Source organism: Alexandromys fortis, unplaced genomic scaffold, assembly GCF_014885135.2.
Source record: "Alexandromys fortis isolate MF-2015 unplaced genomic scaffold, M_Fortis_MF-2015_v1.1 scaffold_204, whole genome shotgun sequence".
NCBI lineage: Eukaryota > Metazoa > Chordata > Mammalia > Rodentia > Cricetidae > Alexandromys > Alexandromys fortis.
In genome coordinates this window covers 1,952,510-1,964,679 of record NW_026068116.1, presented here as the reverse complement: position 1 = coordinate 1,964,679, position 12,170 = coordinate 1,952,510, and the positions used below count along the sequence as shown (strand labels likewise).

Genomic DNA, 12,170 nt, shown 5'->3' with positions numbered 1-12,170 from the left:
GAAGAGTGGGAGCACCTGGGATCCAGAGACATCACACCTGTGGGTTCAGCCTGGGCATTTAGTTACAGTCATGGATCTAGATGGATCATACAAGTATTTAAGGAGAGGTCCAGGCCCTGGCATGGACGACTACTATAAATCCAGTTGGTATTTTGAGGTTGTTAGTGAGCACCCCAAGGCTAGGGCTTGCTCTCTTTCCTTCTTTTCTTAGAATGGCATTGGTCCCTCCACTTTGGACTGATAGAGACTACTCCTGGTCTTGGCTCTGGAATTCTTCCAAAAAAGATTCAAGCCTAAAATGCTTACTTAGGATTGGACTTAGGGCCTCAAGCCTCGCGAGTGCTAAACAATGCTCTCCCATTGAGCCACACGTGACCAAACTCAAAGTGCATCTCTGTATTCTGAGGCCTGTGCTCCACAGTGGTCTTAGTCATGGGAATCTGGCTCTTAGGCAGGGGTGAGGTTCAGTTTGAGTTGGGGTTGAGATGTGAACACTGTAGCATCACTGCTCTCAGTGAATGTGATTCAGAGCAAGCTCAGACAGTGTTGCCTTTGGAGGCTATGTAAATCTGAACTGCCCTTGCTAAGAGCCTGTTGGTAGTCAGCTACAACTGTGCTCATGCGTAAGAGTTTGAATAATAGCGCTTCTTGTTTTCTGTGGAATGCCATTTGGTATCCAGAGTGACAGCATAGCCCTCGCATCCCTGCTGTCCAAACCCAGGTTTTCTTGGTCCCTTACATCTGAGGCCCTATCAGTCAACTACAATCAAGGTCTATGAATATGCAGGCTTGAAACATTACTGGGTCCATACCTGTCCATGCCTCCCCTCCCACACTGTCCCATCAGTCCTTAGTAGGCCTTCTGAAGACTCTTTTCATGCTCAGCACAGCCGTCTCTCACCATCTTTTGCAAACAGACCAGATCAATCAGAATCTCTTATTTGATCCCAGCAGACAGACTTTGCTCTGATGCATTCCTGGAAATCAGCTATCCAGGTCCCAGATAGCAGGAGCTCAGGAGTGGGAGCCTGTAGCCTCCACTGGTGGAGGGAACATTGCCAAAGACTCGGGGGTTTTCATGCAGCGGTGACACAGGTGGAGGGACAGCCAGGCCTGCTGCTGCTGGGCCTCTAAAACCACTTGCTTGAGGAACAGTCCCTCAGGATTAGGGCAATGTCCCTGGGGGGCAGGGTTTCTGATGTAAGGGTCCTTACGGATCAAAATCTTCCTTCTGAAAAGAGCCAGCTTTTGTTCTGTTAGATCCACTCTCCCATCTCTTTGGTTGAGGACAAGTGTGTATAACAGAGCTGCCTAGCAAGGGTGACAATGCACAGCTGGACACCAAAGACCGGAGAAATCCTACAGCCCGAAAGCCATTTCCTCTTGTTCCGGACTCTTCAATGCTATTAAGCCACAGAATTCCCTTCCTTGGAGTTTGCAGAGTGTTTCCTTGGGGAACCAGTATCCTGTAAACTACCCTTCAGGAAATGCTGTTATAAGAATTTGATAATTCTTCTTTTGTCCTTTTCCAAAAACGAAACAAAAACCAAAATCCCCAACCCCTGCTTTTGTGCTTCCCTGGCGAGCTGCATGGGGGTGTGCAGCTCTAGGAACTGCTGTGCCCTCACAGCTAAGCACGAGGAAGGAGGAGAGCAGACAGCCTGGAGCTCCTACCAAAGGATGCAGGTTCCTGCTCTGGGCAAGGATGGATGTGCTTGGTATCTCCACACGGGTGTTTAATTCGATGCCACCACCTCTGTTTTGATTGTGGTAGAGTTTTCCATACATCTCACTGCACTCTAGCTGTTTCCCAGTGGAATGGCTCGCAAGGAACTAAGCAGCTCTCTTAGCTTTTCGATAGCCACATTTTCCTCCAATCAGGCTTCAGCAGCTCCCTCCCACGGGCACTTCCTTCTCCATACAGACAAAAATCCTGCTCTCCAGCTTGGCCTCTTGGTCTCTCAACTCGTCCATACTCCATTTGCTTTTGCTCCTTTTGGAATTGGCAACCTGGGCCAACTCCCTCATTGGCATTTGTTCCCATTACCCATCCCTCATACCTGATTTTGTTTGCTAACTGTCCAGTCCTGAGTTCATAACCATGTTTCTACTTACACGTCGTGTTCATATACACTTCTGTCTTCCCAAAATAAAATTAGCAACTGGGCAGCTCTGGATCAAGCCAGCATCGCCCATCGTGAGGCACCCGAATCTCCCCAGAGTAAAGGAGAACAGTTTTCTAACATCACACGTTCTCAACCCTGGAGGGCCCCCTCTGGAAATTCTACACCAGTCCCTTTACTATCGTCCACCTTTATGCATAGCCCTATGTCCCACATCTCCCAGAAGATGCCTGAAGCTGTAGCTAGCACTGGAAGCACTGTGTATGGCCCAGTTATGGCCCGGTTATCAGCCGTGATAACTGAGATAAGTGAACATGAGATGAGGGACATTTGCAGCACAGGGCAGTGAACATGACAGTGGCTCCCGTCCTGAGTGGGACAAACCCGGGGTATACAACTGCATCATCTACTTACAGTTATGTGCAACTTTAAATGCACAAGGTGTTTTGTTTCTGAATTTTTCTATTTAATATTTTATTTACTAAGTGTGTTGTGTATGAGAGTATACGTGGGGGCACACATGTGAAGGTCAGGAAACAACCTGTGGAAGTTAGTGTTCCTTTCTACCGTGTGGGTCTGTGGATGCTGAGGATCGAGTTCAGGTGTGCCAGGCACAGCAGAAAGTGCCTTTACCCTCTGGGCCATCCTGTCCTTTGCCAGCCCCTCACCTCTTAAGAGTGATCCTTTTTATGTCAAATATTTTTTTGAGGTTCACTAATATAGGTAATATATTTCCTGCTTGGTTTGGATTGGCGTACACTATAAAGTAGCTTCAAACATACACATTTTATACAAACTATGAATGATAAGCTAATGTTTGAAATTCCTGGACTTGTATTGAGGATTATTTTTTAGGAGAAAGGCTTTGAAAACTAAATAGCATTTGTTCTTATGACTATCCAAACCATTTTAAAACACACACATGCCTATGTATGTATGTATAAATATATATGTATGTGTGTATGTATATATATTTTTATTTTGGAGATTATAATTAGATCATTTGGAGACTTTAGGAAAAGTTTTCTATTTTGGATTTACTGCATTGTTTTATGTGTGTTTGTGTGTGTATGTGTGTGTGTGTGTCTGTCTGTCTGTCTCTGTGTATGTGTGTGTGTGTCTGGGTGCCTATAGAGGCCAGAAGGGGTCACCAGATACCTTGGAGCTGTAGTTCCAGGAAGTTATTAGCTACCCAATAACCAATACAAGTTCAGCTGAGACTTGTAACTGAACTTAGGTCTTCCATATGAGAAATACACAATCTTAAGCATGGAACTGTCTCTCCAGCCCCATTTAAATTGTTTTCTGTGACAGAGGCTAACATGGCTGAAGTTGGTCTCCTGCTAACTGTGTAGCTGAGGATAACTTTGAACTTCTGACCCTCCTGTTTCTGTATTCCAAGTGTTAAGATTACAAGCATGGATCATCACGTTGGGTTTATGCATGGAGATAGAACTCAGGACCTTGTGCATGCTAGGTCAACACTCTACAGCCTAGGGGGTATCTTTTCAGACTAGTCAAGTTCGTCATCCAGCAAAATTCACAGAGGACTATTTCATACTTGGTCCTGAGAATGAGGAAAACATATTTTGTGCACAATGAAATATTGGAACTGTGGAAATGTCTGTTTTCTACTATAAAATAAAAAAGTTGACATTGTGGTTCATAGCTCAGTCCACTGCAGTTATGGATTAAATCTTTTATCTTTTAAAATTGCTGTGATAATATCTGTCATCCCTCTTTCTGAATGTGACCTTGTTCAGTAAATTTGTTTTGTCTTTTGCTTGGTATTTTGTCTTTTTTTAATGGGGTCCTAGCAATGAGTGAAGAAAGATGTTGCCCTCTTTCCCCTACAATTAAAAACATATACTTACGGGGTTGGAGAGATGCCTCACTAGTTAAGAGCATTTGATGCTTTCGCAGAGGACCTGGTACCTCCATCTGGTCTCTGCAGGCACCTGCTCACACATGCACAAACACAGTGGCATGCAATACACACACAGAAACAAGCAAAAACCTTTGGAGTGGGGGAAGACACTGGTATTTTCAGAAACAGCAGTTACTTAAAGAAAGGTACTCATGGCAACGGTAGGATATATGGCTGGACATGGCGACTCATGGTCACACCCATGTGTGACTGTGCAGGTCAGAGGTCTTCCTCTATGCCTTTTTTTCCCTTTGGAGGTGGAATCTCTCACTGAACATGAAGCTCACCCATTGCCTAGGCTGGTGGCCAGCAAGCTTCCACACTTCATGTCTTCACACCCCAGACCCCACTATTGGAGGGTAGAGGGATGAGGTTGTCCAGCTGACCTAGTAGAGGGATGAGGTTGTCCAACTGACCTAGTAGAGGGATGAGGTTGTCCAACTGGCCTAGTAGAGGGATGAGGTTATCCAACTGACCTAGTAGAGGGATGAGGTTGTCCAGCTGACCTAGTAAAGGTGAGGACAGATGGTAGAGGGATGAGGTCGTCCAGGGTCTGGATGACCTGTGTGGATGCCACATGTTCTGTAGCCACGAGTGTGCTAAATTCTCCTACATGACAATTAATTCCGCAAAGACTTGCTGGGACTGCTCAGTGCTGCCGCCATGCTTCTCAGACTGTGGTTGAGAGTCACTCGAGGACTGTGAAACAGAATTGGGGAATTTCCAGAATGCTTTTTACATTCCATTCATCTGTTACTGAGGGAAGGTGTGCCTCGATGAGCTGAGCTCTGAAGACAGCTTGTGGGAACTGGTTTTCTGCTTCCTCCACATACCCCATGTGGGACTGAGCTAAGGTTGTCAGGCTTAGTGACAAGCACCTTGCTCAACTGGGTCATCTGCTGGCCCCTAAAATAGTTCACAAAAATATTTACTTTATTTTTTTAAAGATTTATTTATTTTCATTTTATGTGTATGAATGTTTTGTGTATGTGTGCATATATGTATATCACATATGCACATATGTTTCATTCACATGTGTGAATGTTTCATCTGCATATATACATATATATGTATATATAAATACCCACACGCATATATATATGTATATATATATAACATGTGAGCATTATCTGGAAGAGGGGATTGGAACTCCTGGAGCTGAAGTAGAGGATGGCCATGAGCCACCTTCTGGCCACTGGGTTCAGAACCCAGGTCTTCTGCAAGGGCAGCAAGCTCTGTTGACTGCTGAGCATTCCTCCAGGCCCCCGTCTCAGAAATATTTTAAAAATGAAATCAAGGTTGGAGGTATAACTCAGTAGACATGAGTCTGAGTTCCAAGCAATTTATAACTGGAAGACCACACACACACACACACACACACACGAACATACACACATGTACACACATACATACATGCACGCACATACACACACATATATACACATGCACACACACACACACACACACACCAATTGTGAAAGCTTAGAAAGTTGGATGATGTGGCATTTACCTGGCTTGCAAGGTATTTGGGAGACTGAGGCAGAGAACTCCTTAAATCCAAGTTTGTGTCCTCAATGGACAGCATTTTGAGACCTTGGCTCAAAAAAGAAAAAAGAAAAAGAGAGAGAGGTAATTACATGTAAGATGTAATTGCATGCTGCATGTATTTCTTCTTTCCAGCAATTCTTTCTGTGAGTTAAGGTAAAAATAATGGTTGACACATGCATTTTTCAATATTAAGAGTCTGTCTAACACAGTGCTCAGCACACATCGCATTTAGTACTTGCCTTAGCAGATAAGTGACTTTTGTGTGGGCTGATATTGTCAAGAGGATATGGAATTACCCCGGAGATGATCCTGTGGGTACATCTGTAAGAAAGCATCCAGGCTGTGTTAGCTGAGGTGGGGGACACTTACTCCAAGTGTAAGTGGTAGCACTCCATGTGCTGGGGCCCTGGACCTAAGAAGAAGAGAAAGCAGGGAATAAGCCTTTACCTTCCTCCATGTGTCTCCAATGTATTTGCGATATGACCAAACTGCCTCAGAGTTCTGTCACGGCGATTTCTCTGTCGTAGTGATATGGACTCTCAAACTGTGAGCCAGAGCAAACCGTTGTTACGTCACAGCTGTGAGAAAAGAATCTAACACAACCTTATAGTAACAGAACAAATATGGCCTCTGTCTATAACATGTAGAAGTTTTTAAGAGTAGCATGTTTGATTAGTTAGCTCTGCTCAGGAAGTAGGGAGTCAGTCTCTGCAGTCAGCTGACAGCTTCCTTTGCTGGCTGCTGTAGGAGGAGTCAGTCATATGTCATCCAGTATGGTGGTCACCCTTCAGTCTGGCTACCACCTTTCAGTAGGGCTCTCTAGGGGCAGGCCCAAAAAAGTGGCTATACTATACCTAACGGGGAAAGCCAGTACAAGATCACCTTTTAGAGTTCTGATGCATTGTGGTTACTCGTGATTCGTTGACCAAGCAAGCTCTAAGGACAAATATGGACAAATTCAAATTTAAGCAGCGAAGTTGCAAAGTCATGGGCAAAGACAGATATTAAAATACGGCTGACATTTTTGTTATCCATTATACTTTATTTCTTAGATAGGATTTCACTGTGTAGTCCTGCCTGACCTGAAACTACGTAGATCAGGCTGGCCTTGAACTCAGAGATCTGCCTGCCTTGACCTCCTGGATGTAGGGACTTAAAGATATATACCCTCCTACCCAGAATGCATTAGATTGAAAATTTTTTGTTCTTACGATTTATTTTATTTTTATATATTTTATTAATTAATTAATTTTTTGTTCTGTCTGCTTAAATGTTTGTGTACCATGTGTGTGTCTGAGAGTCATAAAGTTCATAAGACAGTGTTAGATCCTTTGGGACTGGAGTTACTGGTGGCTGTTAGCTGCATGTGGGTGCTGGGAACTGAACACACCTCCTCCAGCAAGAGCAATGAGTGATCTAAACTACTGAGCCAACTCTTCATGCCAAGGTTTATTGATTTTTATGATGTGTATAAATGCCTTCCTGTGTGTATGTATGTACACCTCACAGGCGTATGATGCTGGTGCTGGTGGGGGTCAGAAGACAACAGGTCCCCTGGAACTCGGTTCCAGGTGGTTGGGAGGCACCATGTGGGTGCTGGGAACCAAATCTGAGCCTTTTGTAAGCACGATCAGTGCTGATAACCACTGAGCCATCTCTCCAGTCCTGATGTTCTTATTCAGGATTTACATACTCACTGATCTCCAGGACTTGCTCTTGTAGAATAAAAAAATCACAACAATGCCACGTGTTTCTTCCTCTGTTTTGATTTCTTTGTCTTTTTCCAGGACTAAACACCACATGTACTTTCTCCTCCTACACATCTCAGGGTTTAAAATATTTTTTTAAAAAGAAAACTGGGTAACTGTACACATTGAATCTGCCAGCTGCACACATGCCACAGGAACTTATGTCTTGATGGGGAAGGGCCCATTTGATCATGGACCTGAGCTCACCAGAAGCAAAAGGTGATCAATCATGTTGGCATTCTTAGTTGCTGATCTCATCAAGAGGAAGATGGTCATATGACTTTACCACTGTCTTGGTCAATATACCTCACCATATGAACCAAAATGGTGGTATCCATAAATTCCCAACAATTACGGAGTCCTTCGGGTCTATCTAGGTGTTTGGTCACCGTCTCACTCTCCCCCTTTTCATAATATTTTTCCTTTCTGTTGTTATCTTCTTGCATGATCTAAGGCATTATGAAAATTGGAGACGCAGAGGAGACACCAACATAGGCTGTATTGCCAAGTGATAAGGTCAGTGCAGTTTTTTTTAACCCTGATTTAAAAAAAATCTAAAAATGTTTTGAGATTATAACTAATTCACACCCAACCATCCCATTTACCCCCTTGCTCTCTTTCAAATCCTGCCCTCTTTTTTAGTAATGATGTATGTGTGTATATGTGTGCACTCTGACATGCATGCGCATGCACACACACACAGCTCAAGCTGTGAGTTACTTATATGTATATTTTCAGGGCTGAAAATTTGGGATTTGATAACCAGTGGTGTGCTCTTCCCCGAGGAATTTATTTCTCCCTCTTTCAGCATTCCGTAGGTGTCTGTAGCTCTTTGTATAGGATTGAGATCTCCTGTGCTCTTGTCCAATCAAGGTTAGTGTGTCTACTGCCATTGCCCTTGTTCATCCATGTTTAGACAGTCATGTTGATGAGATTGTATGTGCGTAATTTCTGACGTTTATACATGTAATCTCCCAGCAAGTTTCCTCTAGCTTTTCCAATGCTTCTGCCTCACTTTCCATTAGATCTCTGAGCCTTAGTTGCAGGAGCTGCACTGTAGACTTGTCATTTAGGACTTGGCTCCACAATTATGTATTTTGATTAGCTGTGGTATTCTTTAATTGCTTCCATATGTTGCAAAAAGAAGTTTTCTTGATGAGGGGTGAGACTACATTTGTTTGTGGGCATGAGGATAAATATTTAGAAAGTAGTTGAGTATTTATTCTGTTTTAGTGAAGTGGCAGTGGTAGGTTCTCCTTCAAGATCCATGGCTTCACTAGCCCTGGGCGGTTGGCTGGGTTTCCAGTATCATGCATGGTTTCCTTCTTGATGGTTGGGTCTTCAGTCCAGTTAGAGAGCCATTGGTTACTGCCAAAGGACTCATGCCACTGCTATGCCCTTAGTGTTATCAAGCCATGCTGGCTCTATTTGGGTTCATAGGCACCATAGGTGGGTAGGACAGATGGTTGCTTCCCAGTGTTGGAAGGTTGCATGGCACCTTCTGGCACCATGTAAACTAGTCCCCTGGGAGGAGGTATTCAAGTCAGTTCCGGCTCAGGGGCCTCTGGGCCCTGTTCCTGAAGTGCATGGTGTCTTCAGTAATAGAGACTCAACTTCCACCTCTGGGGGGCAACCAAGGGCAGTAGCAGGAGGCTATAGTGTTTGAAAGTTTCTTAGTTCTTTTTTTTTTTTTTTTTTTTTTTTTTTTTTTTTTTTTTTTTTTTTTTTTTTGTTTTTTCTGTTAGATGCTCTTTGGCAGGAGCATTGTCAGCCCAGATGAGAACATTTCATTTAAACTATGCATGCATATTTATAAACCACCTCACTATGACTTTTCAGACATTCTTACCACTAGTTTACTTTCTCTCCTCCTTTTGTACTTGTCTCCCCTCTTCCTAATTAGAACATCCTTTCCCCATTTCCCTCTTCAGATCACTTGGACCCTGTGATTCCCCTTTACTGTCTTTTAAAGATTTATTTTTATCCCTTCCCTGGCACGTGCAAGCATGCGTGTGTGTGTGTGTGTGTGTGTGTGTGTGTGTGTGTGTGTGTGCATGAGTGCAGGTGACTCTGGTGTCCAGAGGCATCAGATGCTATGAAGCTAGATAAAGTTAGAGGCAACTGTGAGCAGCCTTCTGCAGGTACTAGGAACCAAGCCCAGGTCTGCAAGACTAGGAAGTGTTCTCAATGACTGAGTCATCTCTCTAGCATCAATATTTGAGTGTTTGTTTTTCTTTGATGTTTTAGAGCTTCAGTTTTATAAATATAATTTCATTGGGCTGTTTATTTATGTATTCTTTAGACTTCATGAATTCGTCAATGAAGTTCAAGATTGTTCTTTTCAGGAGGGTTGAAGGGGAGGGGACAAGCAGGGAGGGGAACAGAGAAAAATATAGAGCTCAGTAAAAATCAATTTAAAAAAAGATTGTTCTTTTCAATTCCATGTCCTGGGGTTCATTGAGGTAGTTCTCACTGGTGAACTATTCCACAGGACTGGTGGATTTGGGAAGGGAGATACTGGTATAATCTTCCATATTGTTGGTATTTTTGCCATGAGATCTGGGCATGTGGACTTCTTTTGTTAGTTCTGTGTCCGTGTGAACAGAGAAGGTTGGAGCAAAAGAGAGGATGTAAATGTGGGTTGGCCCTAGAAGTTGGGAATGACTTGGGTGGAATGAAGTCAGGGGGACAAAGGGGACCGGGCAGGTGCACGTACTGTGTCTTCCTGACCCAAGCCTGGAGTGTAGAAGATCTTGCTGGATGGAATGGTTGGATGTGGTGTGGAAGGGGCCTGGGTGTTGGTGACAGGCAGGGTGGGCCCTATCAGATGCCTGGAGGTTGGTTCCAGTGCAGGCTGGGGTCATCTGATTAGATGGTACCCATGCTGGCTCTGGAAGGTTAGGGAGGTTGCATAGTGGGTAGGGTCAGGTAGACTCATGGAGCTAGATTCTGGAGAAAGGTTTGCAAGATTTGGCTGGGTAGAAAAGTTCCAATTTAATCTTTAAGCCTTGGTTCCAATGTAACTCATTCTTAATTTCCTTCCCATCGTGGGGCTACTAAGCAGAACTTGTTGCTGATTCTGAAGGCTCTCCTGTGCCTACGGCTACTCCCAGTGGAGGAAATGTGTGTGAGCACACTTCCACTACCTGCCTTCCTTCACCTCTTTCTCCATCTTAGCTGCTTCTTTTAGCACATCCCCTCTCAGGACTCAAGCATATGCCTCCAAACCCTAAAACAACCACAGAAGCTGGAGAGTTCAGCAAAGGAACAATACCCAAAGCTTTAGAAAGCTCAGCACGACAGCCTCTCATCCTGAACTAGAGGGGCTCCAGGACAAATCCAGGACAAATCCTGGTGACAGCTCCCTCTGAGCAGTCTTTGACAGCGGCTTAGCTGCTTGTGTCTTCTGCGCCAAGCAGCCATTATGGCAGGTTTACTTGGCAGAACAACTCACCCCTGGTTTGGCCAGCTACACACGATCTCGAAGGCATAGTGCAGGCTGGCTGCTTCCCTTGCAGAGTGGGGCTTCCCACGGAGCTGGCACACAGGAGCATGCTGGAGTGTGGAGTCAGAAAGGCAGCGCTGCCTTCTTTTCCTTAGAGAAAGGTTAGATGTCATGGGCCAGGTTAGAGCTGCAGTCAGGTTGTAAACCACATCCTAGGTAAGAAGCTGCCCTAGAAGAGTGAGAAAGGAAACCCACAATGACACTAAAGCAAGAACTGTGCACAAAGACATCTCAGTGTCTAATCCAGGCAGTGTTTCCAAATGGCCAGCCGTCACTGCCCACATCAGAATCTGCTGGAGTCTTTGGCAAACCACAGAGGCTCCTGGCCTTCACACCCTAGAAGCAGAGCCTTTGGGCATGTCTGAGAAATCTGCCCTCGAAGCAGGTACCTGGATTGCTTTAATATGTCTTCAGTAGCCTAGAGCTCAGGAGCTGGGCTCCATTCTTTCTCAGAATAGCATTCTGCTCTGGTAAGACAACCAAGTAGAGTACCTCAGCTTTACTTGCCTTACTCTGGGCCTTGGCTTGGGAAGGCCCGGGAACATATCCTGGAAATACATGGGCCAGTTTCCTCTAATTCTGTTGTTCTCTGAGCATCTGTATACAGGCTGGAACAATGTTCAAACCCTTGTATTAGGGGCAGAGCAGTACCAAGGAATTAACTTTGTTTTTCTTGATTTCTGTCACTCACCAGATTCCAAACATGCAGGCCTGACAGCTATGACCTCAGAAGGAAACTTCACTAAAGCAACTTCTGTGTGTTCTGCATAAAGCTGCAGCCTGGGAAGGGGGTGACTCACTGTTCGCTGAAGGTGAGTCTCCACTCCTTCTCTGAATGTTCTTTGAGGAATTCCAACCTTTCCTTTCTTCCTTAGTGTATTTTTAAGAAGTTGGCCAGGTCAATCACTGGTGGCAGTGGCAGAATGGTAGTGGGACTTAGGTTGTCTTTGAGGGTAGCTTCAAGGACAGCAGGGGCAAAGAGGGGCTAGGTGTATCCAAAGGGAGAGAGAATGTTGGGTCTTTTTGTAGCCTCTGCCTGTGGGGCACCTCTCACCATGGTCCCTTCTCTCTCACCATTTGTCTTCCTAGACGTTAATGAAAACAAATCCAAACAGGGCCAGATAGAAGAGAAGCAAGGTAGGGAAAGGAGAGGAGGAAGAGAGAGAAACTCAGAGGGAAGGAAAGGAAAGCAATGCACAGGCACTGCCAGAGAGACCGTAAGAAGAACTTGTCGCGAAGGAGTAAATGGTCAGTTAAAGATGAATGTAGATCCTTGTCAGATTAAGCATGTGAGATCAATGGGTGCTGCTTCTTATTGT

The 12,170-nt window shown here is 44.6% G+C and overlaps 1 long non-coding RNA gene across 1 annotated transcript in view; it reads left to right on the top strand.

The window, feature by feature from the left end:
• Positions 1-11,665, top strand: part of LOC126490188 (uncharacterized) — a 33,132-nt gene extending 21,467 nt beyond the window's left edge. Inside the window, exon 3 of the long non-coding RNA XR_007589131.1 lies at positions 11,546-11,665. This is a non-coding gene — a long non-coding RNA (uncharacterized lncRNA). The remainder of the gene's footprint in view (positions 1-11,545) is intronic.
• The last annotated feature ends 505 nt before the right edge of the window (positions 11,666-12,170 follow it).